Here is a 12,653-nt window from a genome sequence, read left to right as displayed (position 1 = left end):
AGTCCAAAGATCAGGGCTTGATCCATCACCGTTATTTATCTCACTGCCCCATCCCAGTTCAGAACCTGGCTATATGCAAATCAGTCTGTCCCTGGCCCAGTGCATCATGGGAACAGGGCAGACTAAACTACCAAGCCAATTCTTCACCAGAAAGGAGACAAGCTACCGGGGACCGGTTTCTGGCATTTCAGCCTTCTTCGGCCCGGCTTGCTTGAATCCTGATGGAGCAGTGAGAAAGGGACTCATGTCTGAGTATACCCTGCCACACCTAAAGTGGCCAAAAACGATTTACAAAAAGGGGGTGGTGATGAACAGAGTGTCTGAGTTAAACAGACCACTCTTACCCAGTCCAAAGATCAGGGCTTGATCCATCACCGTTATTTATCTCACTGCCCCATCCCAGTTCAGAACCTGGCTATATGCAAATCAGTCTGTCCCTGGCCCAGTGCATCATGGGAACAGGGCAGACTAAACTACCAAGCCAATTCTTCACCAGAAAGGAGACAAGCTACCGGGGACCGGTTTCTGGCATTTCAGCCTTCTTCGGCCCGGCTTGCTTGAATCCTGATGGAGCAGTGAGAAAGGGACTCATGTCTGAGTATACCCTGCCACACCTAAAGTGGCCAAAAACGATTTACAAAAAGGGGGTGGTGATGAACAGAGTGTCTGAGTTAAACAGACCACTCTTACCCAGTCCAAAGATCAGGGCTTGATCCATCACCGTTATTTATCTCACTGCCCCATCCCAGTTCAGAACCTGGCTATATGCAAATCAGTCTGTCCCTGGCCCAGTGCATCATGGGAACAGGGCAGACTAAACTACCAAGCCAATTCTTCACCAGAAAGGAGACAAGCTACCGGGGACCGGTTTCTGGCATTTCAGCCTTCTTCGGCCCGGCTTGCTTGAATCCTGATGGAGCAGTGAGAAAGGGACTCATGTCTGAGTATACCCTGCCACACCTAAAGTGGCCAAAAACGATTTACAAAAAGGGGGTGGTGATGAACAGAGTGTCTGAGTTAAACAGACCACTCTTACCCAGTCCAAAGATCAGGGCTTGATCCAACACCGTTATTTATCTCACTGCCCCATCCCAGTTCAGAACCTGGCTATATGCAAATCAGTCTGTCCCTGGCCCAGTGCATCATGGGAACAGGGCAGACTAAACTACCAAGCCAATTCTTCACCAGAAAGGAGACAAGCTACCGGGGACCGGTTTCTGGCATTTCAGCCTTCTTCGGCCCGGCTTGCTTGAATCCTGATGGAGCAGTGAGAAAGGGACTCATGTCTGAGTATACCCTGCCACACCTAAAGTGGCCAAAAACGATTTACAAAAAGGGGGTGGTGATGAACAGAGTGTCTGAGTTAAACAGACCACTCTTACCCAGTCCAAAGATCAGGGCTTGATCCATCACCGTTATTTATCTCACTGCCCCATCCCAGTTCAGAACCTGGCTATATGCAAATCAGTCTGTCCCTGGCCCAGTGCATCATGGGAACAGGGCATACTAAACTACCAAGCCAATTCTTCACCAGAAAGGAGACAAGCTACCGGGGACCGGTTTCTGGCATTTCAGCCTTCTTCGGCCCGGCTTGCTTGAATCCTGATGGAGCAGTGAGAAAGGGACTCATGTCTGAGTATACCCTGCCACACCTAAAGTGGCCAAAAACGATTTACAAAAAGGGGGTGGTGATGAACAGAGTGTCTGAGTTAAACAGACCACTCTTACCCAGCCCAAAGATCAGGGCTTGATCCATCACCGTTATTTATCTCACTGCCCCATCCCAGTTCAGAACCTGGCTATATGCAAATCAGTCTGTCCCTGGCCCAGTGCATCATGGGAACAGGGCAGACTAAACTACCAAGCCAATTCTTCACCAGAAAGGAGACAAGCTACCGGGGACCGGTTTCTGGCATTTCAGCCTTCTTCGGCCCGGCTTGCTTGAATCCTGATGGAGCAGTGAGAAAGGGACTCATGTCTGAGTATACCCTGCCACACCTAAAGTGGCCAAAAACGATTTACAAAAAGGGGGTGGTGATGAACAGAGTGTCTGAGTTAAACAGACCACTCTTACCCAGTCCAAAGATCAGGGCTTGATCCATCACCGTTATTTATCTCACTGCCCCATCCCAGTTCAGAACCTGGCTATATGCAAATCAGTCTGTCCCTGGCCCAGTGCATCATGGGAACAGGGCAGACTAAACTACCAAGCCAATTCTTCACCAGAAAGGAGACAAGCTACCGGGGACCGGTTTCTGGCATTTCAGCCTTCTTCGGCCCGGCTTGCTTGAATCCTGATGGAGCCTATGTGGAAGCCAACCACTGCCTCTCCACCAGGCAGGCGGGCTTCCGCCCCCTCCACTCCACCGAGAGGGTGGTGACCTCAGTGATGGACAGCCTACGCGAGGGCATCGACACTAACTGTCAGCAGGCCCTCATCCTGTTAGATCTGTCCGCCGCTTTTGACACGGTGGACCATTCCACTCTTCTCACCCGTGTCAAGGCGGCGGGCATCGAGGGCCTGGCCCTCGCCTGGCTTGAGTCCTTCCTGAGCGACAGGGCTCAGGCGGTTCACCTAGCTGGTTTCACCGCTGCTCCTCGCAGGGTTGCTTGTGGAGTCCCCCAAGGTTCCTCACTTTCCCCTCTTTTGTTTAATTTATACATCTACCCTCTAATTTTTATGTTACAGCAGCTCGAGGTCACGGTGTTTAATTACGCCGATGACCTCCAGCTAATTTTCAACCTTTCCCACTCCCCTTCCTCCTCCCAGAACGTCCAGTCCGTCATGTTGTTCATCCAGGACTGGATGAACTGCAACCACCTCAAACTCAATCCAGACAAGACGGAGTTAGTCTTGACTGGAGGTGGTTGCAGTCCCTGGTCCCCTTCCCACTGGCCTTCCTCACTTGGTGTCCCTCCGCTTCCCGTTCCCAAGGTCAAAACCCTTGGCATTTTCCTCAATTCTTCACTCTCCGTTCACTCACAGGTTTCCTCAGTTGTTTCCTCCTGTTTTTTCTCCCTTAGAACTATTAGGAAGATCTCTCGCTTCTTCTCTCTGCCTGCGTTAAAAATCATAGTGATGGCCATGGTGCTCTCGCGCCTTGATTATGGTAATATCATCTACCATGGCGCCCCAGCCTACGCCATTCGCCGATTGCAGCTAGTGCAGAATCAGGCTGCCCGCCTGATCCACGGCCTGCCTAAATTCCATCGGGTCACCCCCCTAATGCAGGCACTGCACTGGCTGCCGGTGAAAGAGCGTGCCCTGTTCAAACTCGGCTGTACCACCTTCCAGGCCAAAATGGGCACCGCCCCGGAGTTCATCTGCTCCGCCATCAAACCCTACTTACCTGGCAGAGAGCTCCGCTCCTCCCATCAGGCCCTGCTAACCACCCCCCGTTTCCGTAAGAAAAAGGCCGGAGGAACAAAATTTGCAGTTCTCGCTCCTGCGTTCTGGAACTCCCTCCCGACTGAACTTCGACTGACTTCCTCCTACATAGAGTTCCGGAAGGGTCTTAAAACTCTGCTCTTTTCCCAAGCCTACAAGGTCTGATCCCCTCCGCTCCTGCCATCCCCCTCGCAATCCTAAAGCGCCAAGAAACCGCTTGGTAGTAGAGCGCTATATAAATGTTTTTAAATTCAATTCAAATTCAGCAGTGAGAAAGGGACTCATGTCTGAGTATACCCTGCCACACCTAAAGTGGCCAAAAACGATTTACAAAAAGGGGGTGGTGATGAACAGAGTGTCTGAGTTAAACAGACCACTCTTACCCAGTCCAAAGATCAGGGCTTGATCCATCACCGTTATTTATCTCACTGCCCCATCCCAGTTCAGAACCTGGCTATATGCAAATAAGTCTGTCCCTGGCCCAGTGCATCATGGGAACAGGGCAGACTAAACTACCAAGCCAATTCTTCACCAGAAAGGAGACAAGCTACCGGGGACCGGTTTCTGGCATTTCATCCTTCTTCGGCCCGGCTTGCTTGAATCCTGATGGAGCAGTGAGAAAGGGACTCATGTCTGAGTATACCCTGCCACACCTAAAGTGGCCAAAAACGATTTACAAAAAGGGGGTGGTGATGAACAGAGTGTCTGAGTTAAACAGACCACTCTTACCCAGTCCAAAGATCAGGGCTTGATCCATCACCGTTATTTATCTCACTGCCCCATCCCAGTTCAGAACCTGGCTATATGCAAATCAGTCTGTCCCTGGCCCAGTGCATCATGGGAACAGGGCAGACTAAACTACCAAGCCAATTCTTCACCAGAAAGGAGACAAGCTACCGGGGACCGGTTTCTGGCATTTCAGCCTTCTTCGGCCCGTCTTGCTTGAATCCTGATGGAGCAGTGAGAAAGGGACTCATGTCTGAGTATACCCTGCCACACCTAAAGTGGCCAAAAACGATTTACAAAAAGGGGGTGGTGATGAACAGAGTGTCTGAGTTAAACAGACCACTCTTACCCAGTCCAAAGATCAGGGCTTGATCCATCACCGTTATTTATCTCACTGCCCCATCCCAGTTCAGAACCTGGCTATATGCAAATCAGTCTGTCCCTGGCCCAGTGCATCATGGCAACAGGGCAGACTAAACTACCAAGCCAATTCTTCACCAGAAAGGAGACAAGCTACCGGGGACGGGTTTCTGGCATTTCAGCCTTCTTCGGCCCGGCTTGCTTGAATCCTGATGGAGCAGTGAGAAAGGGACTCATGTCTGAGTATACCCTGCCACACCTAAAGTGGCCAAAAACGATTTACAAAAAGGGGGTGGTGATGAACAGAGTGTCTGAGTTAAACAGACCACTCTTACCCAGTCCAAAGATCAGGGCTTGATCCATCACCGTTACTTATCTCACTGCCCCATCCCAGTTCAGAACCTGGCTATATGCAAATCAGTCTGTCCCTGGCCCAGTGCATCATGGGAACAGGGCAGACTAAACTACCAAGCCAATTCTTCACCAGAAAGGAGACAAGCTACCGGGGACCGGTTTCTGGCATTTCAGCCTTCTTCGGCCCGGCTTGCTTGAATCCTGATGGAGCAGTGAGAAAGGGACTCATGTCTGAGTATACCCTGCCACACCTAAAGTGGCCAAAAACGATTTACAAAAAGGGGGTGGTGATGAACAGAGTGTCTGAGTTAAACAGACCACTCTTACCCAGTCCAAAGATCAGGGCTTGATCCATCACCGTTATTTATCTCACTGCACCATCCTAGCTCAGAACCTGGCTATATGCAAATCAGGGTATTCTCAGATGTGAGACCCTTGCTCATTGCACCATCAGGATTCAAGCAAACCGGGCCGAAGACGGCTGTAATGCCAGAAACCGGTCCCCGGGAGCTTGTTTCCTTCCCAGTGTAAGAATTGGCTTTTGTAGTTTGGTTTGCCCTGTTCCCATCATGCACTGGGACAGGAACAGACTAATTTGCATTCAGCCAGGTTCTGAAATTGGGATGGTGCAGTGAGCTAAATAACGGTGTTGGATCTAGCCCTGATCTCTTGACTGGGTGAGAGCTTTCTGCTTAATTCAGAGACTCTGTCCCTCACCACCCCTTGTTGTAAATATTTTTGTCCACCCTAAGCGTGGAAGGGTATTCTCAGATGTGAGACCCTTGCTCATTGCACCATCAGGATTCAAGTAAACCGGGCCGAAGACGGCTGTAATGCCAGAAACCGGTCCCCGGGAGCTTGTTTCCTTCCCAGTGTAAGAATTGGCTTTTGTAGTTTGGTTTGCCCTGTTCCCATCATGCACTGGGACAGGAACAGACTAATTTGCATACAGCCAGGTTCTGAAACTGGGATGGTGCAGTGAGCTAAAAAACGGTGTTGGATCTAGCCCTGATCTCTTGACTGGGTGAGAGCTTTCTGCTTAATTCAGAGACTCTGTCCCTCACCACCCCTTGTTGTAAATATTTTTGTCCACCCTAAGCGTGGAAGAGTATTCTCAGATGTGAGACCCTTGCTCATTGCACCATCAGGATTCAAGCAAACCGGGCCGAAGACGGCTGTAATGCCAGAAACCGGTCCCCGGGAGCTTGTTTCCTTCCCAGTGTAAGAATTGGCTTTTGTAGTTTGGTTTGCCCTGTTCCCATCATGCACTGGGACAGGAACAGACTAATTTGCATACAGCCAGGTTCTGAAACTGGGATGGTGCAGTGAGCTAAAAAACGGTGTTGGATCTAGCCCTGATCTCTTGACTGGGTGAGAGCTTTCTGCTTAATTCAGAGACTCTGTCCCTCACCACCCCTTGTTGTAAATATTTTTGTCCACCCTAAGCGTGGAAGGGTATTCTCAGATGTGAGACCCTTGCTCATTGCACCATCAGGATTCAAGCAAACCGGGCCGAAGACGGCTGTAATGCCAGAAACCGGTCCCCGGGAGCTTGTTTCCTTCCCAGTGTAAGAATTGGCTTTTGTAGTTTGGTTTGCCCTGTTCCCATCATGCACTGGGACAGGAACAGACTAATTTGCATACAGCCAGGTTCTGAAACTGGGATGGTGCAGTGAGCTAAAAAACGGTGTTGGATCTAGCCCTGATCTCTTGACTGGGTGAGAGCTTTCTGCTTAATTCAGAGACTCTGTCCCTCACCACCCCTTGTTGTAAATATTTTTGTCCACCCTAAGCGTGGAAGGGTATTCTCAGATGTGAGACCCTTGCTCATTGCACCATCAGGATTCAAGCAAACCGGGCCGAAGACGGCTGTAATGCCAGAAACCGGTCCCCGGGAGCTTGTTTCCTTCCCAGTGTAAGAATTGGCTTTTGTAGTTTGGTTTGCCCTGTTCCCATCATGCACTGGGACAGGAACAGACTAATTTGCATACAGCCAGGTTCTGAAACTGGGATGGTGCAGTGAGCTAAAAAACGGTGTTGGATCTAGCCCTGATCTCTTGACTGGGTGAGAGCTTTCTGCTTAATTCAGAGACTCTGTCCCTCACCACCCCTTGTTGTAAATATACAAATGCAATGTATGCATTTTTACCATTGCGGCGGATGCAGCTTGAAGCCGCACCCGCCGCAATGGTAAAAATAGAGGATGTGACCGCCAGGGTGGCGGTCACATCCTAATTGCACAGGAGGGAACTCCGCAGGCCATGCGGAGGTTCCCTCCTACTCTATGGTGGCGGACGGACTCAGGTCCGTCCGCCATCATAATCGGCCCCTAAGATTGCATTATTCCACCTCATGTCTCTTTCAACCACCACAACACATGCCGACTCTCTTGTAGGGTCTGTTTAAACAGCGCCTCTTTCTTTCTTTGCCAGTGTTTTTTTGTCTTTCACTTCCTCCTTCTTCCCCATCTTTTGTATTTCTCTTGCTCTGTGTCAAAGTCTGATGAGGAGAAATAAGTGCAACCACAGGCTCGAATTACGCACTGGACACACCCTATTAAATATTTAAAAGAAAGTTCCCTCTCCAACCTCCAGCAGTGGTGCTAGAGACAGACACAAGAAATGAATTAAAAGGTGTCCAGAAAAGCCAGAGAAAGGTAACTCTGCTGAGAAAGAGGAGGCAAAGCCGGAGAGGATGTCGAATATGTACGGAAATGGCCTTTACAACAGACTTTACCAATCAATGCCCTTACCAAAAAGGTAAATATTTGTATTTTTACCACGCAGGTAAATATTTTGTTTAAATAACGTAATTATTGCTATTTTTTTAAGGGTTTATATGCTGGTAGGTAAGGATAATTTTAGGGTTATGGGGTGGGCACTGGTAAAAGAAGTTAGGGAATTTTAGGGTTAGGATTTATGATGGGTAGTGGTAAAGAGTGGAAATAATAATTGTGAGGCTTAGGGGTGGGCAGTATTAAAGAGTTAAGAGTAATTTTAGGGTTTAGGAGTGGACAGTGGTAAAGGGAGGTATGGGTGATTTTAAGGGAGGTGAGAGTAATTTTTGGGTTATGGGTGGATAGTGGGTAGAGAAAGGTAGGAGTAGATTAATAACATGGAGGGCTAGAGGTTTCCCCCCCAAAATAGAGAATAAAATATTAATTAAAAATATATACACAGGAGTTTGGTGGAGGATACTTACCTTTTTTATACTTACAATGTGCGATAAAGGAATGCACAGTAAAGGCACGCGCGGTACATGCGTGCATTGTACAGACGCATTCGCATCGTGACTCTGAAGACTTCCGGGTGGCCCCGTGGAACGCATCACGCGCTAGGTCCCCGGAGCCGTCTGAACATGTGGTTCTTTTGCCGTTGCTTCCAGGTTGCCTTGCTGTGTCAGCTCAGCCGCGGGTTTCTCTCTGTTCCCTTCTTCGTTGGCGGTTGGCGCCGCCGTGGGCGCTTTCAGGATACAACGAGATGACGTGCACAGTAATGCCAGGGCGGATTTTCCCCGGTGTTATTTTTGCCACACAGATCAGAACACGGGTTGTAGGAGCAGGACAATCTTTACTCTATTTGCTCTTGATGCCAGCTTCAACCTCGTGAGTCACTCGAAAACAAAGCGTCCTGCCATGGGCACATATACCACGCCTCAACCAGTGCCTGCTAATGCCGCATTCAGCTGAAGGGATCCGGGTTTTCCAGGACCATACTTTCCATGTATGACGCCTGATATATGACTGCCTCGACCCCAGCTCTACCAGACTCCCAGGGGCTTTCACCTCTGTTCTGAATTCCTCGGGCGAGTATACCAGCCCGCCATGCATATGGTGGTTGCACCAGATATTCATATCTGTAGCTGATGGAAATATGAACATATATTTTGTTATAAGGCTATGTTATGTGGCATAGATTTGTATAAAGACATATTGTCTGCCATGTGTATGGCCCTGCAGCGCTCCAGGGTTTGGGTCCATCTGGTCTGGTCTTGCGAATTCCTTCCCAGACTGGAGTTTGTTTTCTGATTGCATCACCAGTGGTGTGTTTGCAGGTAATCAGCAGTTTTCATGATTATGTTTGGTTATGTGTGTGTTGTAAAGGTTAATGCTGGTTGGTGTGTGTTGTCATAGGTCGTATCTATTTCCAGTACATGCACCTTGGAGAACAGGTATGTGCATTGCTGGGCTTGAAGTATGTGTCTGTGGTAGGGTATGTGTAGGGCATCTTGGAAGACCCCACTGCATCTTTTTAAACCAGACTAGCTGCTGGGTTAGTTGCTGGTTCGGCGTGGTATGTGCTACTGTGCAGTGGTATGTAGTTTTATGAACAGAGGAGGGCTATCATGAAGATGGTACGGTTCAAATCTATGAGGCCTCAGAGCCGTGGTGGATGGATGAACGCATGACTGGATCAGTGAGTTTGGATGTATATTTCGTAGACAGTGGCCTCAGTGAGGTGCCTGGTGTGGGGCTGGGTGTGTGTTTTTCAGATTATTCTGTTCTGCTGAAGAGTGTGTTTGTTTATCGTTAACATTGGTCCTGTTAATCATACCTAATTATATGCACTATGGGAGCCATCTTCAAAGAGCCGTACAAATAGCAAAGAAACGTCACCACATTCATCTGAATTAGTGAAGCATGAATGCTCAGATCTGCTATGGGTTTGTGCTGTCGCAAAGTGATGCAAAGTGGTGCAAAGAGGGCATTGCTACTTACTTTCCGCTGCTAAAGTTATTTTGTGCAGGAAAGCGGCCCTTATCCGAGCGCATAAAGTGCTTTGTGCTGCTTTGCTTCCCTTTACATTACTGGGGCCTTGCTTTGGTGAATCAATACTAACACCCAGGGGTTTTGATGCAAAGCATCATCTACTAAGATGGTCAGACCAGGATGTGCATCCTTGAATCAGTCAAGGTGGAAAGTTTGAAATTCCTAAAAAATCTTCAAAAACGTCTTTAAAAAACTCCCTAATTGCAAGTGTGGTCAAGTGCACAGCACACATCCAATGCGAGGAATCATTGTGAGTTAGTCTAGGCGTAGGAGTTTGCACTGGAAAGGGATGCTTCAGATACAAATCATAGGTTAGACTGCAAACACTCCCCTATGCAGCATGGTGCGAGGTGGTGTGTTTGTTGTGCTAGGGAGTCTTACTAGAGCACCAGAGCAGGGGATGAGAGTAGCTGCAGGCCAAACTCAGCTCAGAGGTGTCTGGACAGCTTTTCACCCTTATGAAACATAGAAAGTTGGTTGATGTACTGCACTGCATGAACAAATAATATATTTGGCCCAAAATCTCTTGTCTTGGATTTGATTTTGAAGCTGCTCTTTTCCAAGAAATAGTCCTGTGACTCTGAGCTAGACCTGGAGCTCTATTCACAGTCAGACCTCTCATTGAATATATACAGGACCTAAAACACCACAGTGGCGTGAACAAGGCAAGGTGTACCAGATGTTTAATGGGAAATGCCAAAAGCCATTCACCAATCGCAGGCATAAAAAGTGAACACAACTGTAATGGTTGGGGTCCTAGGCCCTCATGCAGCGCTAATAACCATGCAGACACTTAATGCTACTGTCTGGAACTGGCAACGGGAACGTGCGCCCAGAACGTTTTACTAGCAGGGTCACCTGACTGGTGACACCTGTGATGGATGGGTGTGGGGTGAGTATGGAAGCCAGCCCCCAAGCAGTTGCTGGTGGACACTACATTCCTCCCAATCTTTACCGGATGGTGGATGAGCTTCAGACTTCCCTCTCTTGCTAGGCCTCCTCTCTCACAGGAATTTCCTTGAGGCCCTTTTCGCCAGGCAGCCACAGAAGTGTGTGGACTGTGCGAGGCCTTTTGTAGGCTGCGCAAAGGCGACGCTCAGGAAGTGCCAACAGGACCACTTTCATGTCGCTCGTGCAGCCACAAAGGGTGGTTGTCTCAGGGTCTGTGTGCTCTGGCCTTCAGGACTCCAGCGCACGTGCCTTCATGAGATAGTCTTTGTGCGACCAGTCTCCGTCCGTGACCTCAGTGCTTCCTGGTGACTGTCGTGGAGTTCCTGCAGATGTATTTCTTGTGTCGGGATTACTCTCTCACTGGAATTCCCTGAGGCCCTTGTCCCTGGATTACCACAGGCCTGTGTGGATTGTTCGGAACCTCTGATAGACCCCGACCCAGTTGCCACAAGTGGGCGCAAAGATTACGCTACACATGCCTCAGCATCACATTGGGGACCCCATCACTAAAGAGGAAAACAGCCCGTTGCCGTATCCAGATACAGGTGTCAGGGTCTGTAGGCGGGTAAAACACTGACTGTTCAATAAACATTGTACAAACCAGGAAGTTCCGACTATAAAATATACTTCCCAGCGTCCTTCGCGTGAGCATGCTCCATGTGACTCAGACGCAGATTGAACCCGGATATAGAGACTTATTTTCAAAAAACAGCGGTCCTTAGAAAAGGAAGGGAATTGAGACAATAAATATAGACTAGATAGAACTATATTGTTAAGAATGCCCAGCCGGACACTTTAATTTCTTGATAAGAGTAATATAAAACAAAAGGAATAGAACACAAAGTGCGATGGAAGTGGGACACCAGCCGATGTCCAACCAACACACTTGGGGAACAAACACAAGGGAGGGAATATTCAGGCAAAAGTAGGTTATCAAACAATTAAAATTGCAAAATGATAATCCTCAGTATACACATATGCATGCTCAAAATGTATGTTAACTATGCATTTAGTGCACTTATTGTCGACGACGTTTCGAACCTCACATATTATTGGTTCATCCTCAGGACAAAAAATGATTGCCTAAAGAATTAATAATTAAGCTTGAAACCCCTATACATACATAAATGTGTTGTACATTAACACAAGAAACAAACATAATACAAGAATAGGGAGGGAAAAAGGGAAGAGGCCAAAAAAATTGAACATGTCAATAAATTACTCCCTTGTCTCAATTGCATAAGTAGTACCACACTCATCTCATGCCAGGGTGTTCAAAGTGGAGGGGTGTGGTACATGCCATTGACACACAATGAACTTGCCTATAGTTGGAGCGGCAGAGTCGCATTTATTAAAACTAATAGTAATAATCATGCTGGCGGTAGTAGGAAAAGTGTAAGTGATGGAAGCGGTGCCATACTCCAAGTGCCCGCGAACTGTGAATTGCGTCAGTTTAAAGTGTGATCGTCGCGTTAGTGAAAAGGGGAAATGAGTCTTGTGAAGGGGTGAGACATTGAAGGGTGATTTGACAGAAAAGTCACGATTACGAACAAAGCATGTAAACTTGTGAGGGATGTTGAGCAGCTAAGGGTAACAAGCTTACCAGTCAGGATAAGCTGAGGATCGCTTTGGTGAGAGTATTATTTCGGGTGAATCTCTATGGGCAACAGAAGGTAATATAATTTAATCTAGCTCATAGAAAGACGCCCCCATGCTGTCGCCCATGGAAATGAGGACTTACCTAGGGATAGAGTCTACGTGAATACAAGGAAATCTGCGGAGGATGAAAGGGAAGGTTACTCTATGGTGACTAAGGACAAGGAGATTAATAAGAAGTTGCCACTCATTAAACAATAGCTTACCGGGGGGAACGTTGCCCTGGTCCAAGAGTCTGTGGGGGGAAAATTGAAACCATTCAATTAAAGGGTCAGTGGTGCCGGCCTGGTACTGCGCCGATTGGGCAGTATGAGGGCCAGGCGGATAAAGCACTTAATTAGAGAGCCGAGTGTTGCCAGCCTAATGTAATGGTATCGTATGGCGCCACAATTACGGAGCGCTTACCTGGAGTCAGGAATGTACAGGTCCACAATGGGGGTCCTTGCACAG

The sequence above is a fragment of the Lissotriton vulgaris genome, chromosome 5, assembly GCF_964263255.1.
Source record: "Lissotriton vulgaris chromosome 5, aLisVul1.2, whole genome shotgun sequence".
Classification (NCBI taxonomy): domain Eukaryota; kingdom Metazoa; phylum Chordata; class Amphibia; order Caudata; family Salamandridae; genus Lissotriton; species Lissotriton vulgaris.
The sequence above is the reverse complement of the archived record's forward strand: the minus strand, read 5'-3'. Positions refer to the sequence as shown.